General features: G+C 36.9%; 1 pseudogene; it reads right to left on the bottom strand.

Moving 5' to 3' along the window:
• Positions 1-293: 293 nt before the first annotated feature.
• On the bottom strand, positions 294-392 carry LOC119593221 (annotated as a pseudogene).
• Between the last annotated feature and the right edge of the window lie 101 nt (positions 393-493).

Consider the following 493-nt stretch of genomic DNA (forward strand, 5'->3'; position numbering starts at 1 on the left):
GAACTCTAGAATCCGCTAATCAACACACCAACAAGGAGTATTAGGTCAATCAGTTCCAGCACGTTATTTCAGATCTATAATTATAAGGAACAAACCTAATATCAATCATATTTTGACATCCACTATGTCGACAAGAATAAAAAAAAAAAACATCCCGGGATCGTTTGAAGTGGACGGAGAGCGAACCTTTGCCCCCGACATGCTCAGGCAAGATAAAACAGGTGAAGTATTTATTATTCATACGTTCAAGAATGTTAATACGAAAAAAATAACACAATGCAATATATGCAATCAAAAATGCGGAACGCTTCACAATTTTCGTGTCATCCTTGCGCAGGGGCCATGCTAATCTTTTAATCGTCCCAGTTTTAGCATATGTACTGCTAAAGCAAGGCAATGGCTTATAATCTTTTATGAAATTTAATCACTGATCTTTTCCTTACGTCGATGACACTTGAAGTGGCGATGTATATGGAAATCCATTTAATAAGCC

This window comes from Penaeus monodon, chromosome 31, assembly GCF_015228065.2.
Source record: "Penaeus monodon isolate SGIC_2016 chromosome 31, NSTDA_Pmon_1, whole genome shotgun sequence".
Lineage (NCBI taxonomy): Eukaryota > Metazoa > Arthropoda > Malacostraca > Decapoda > Penaeidae > Penaeus > Penaeus monodon.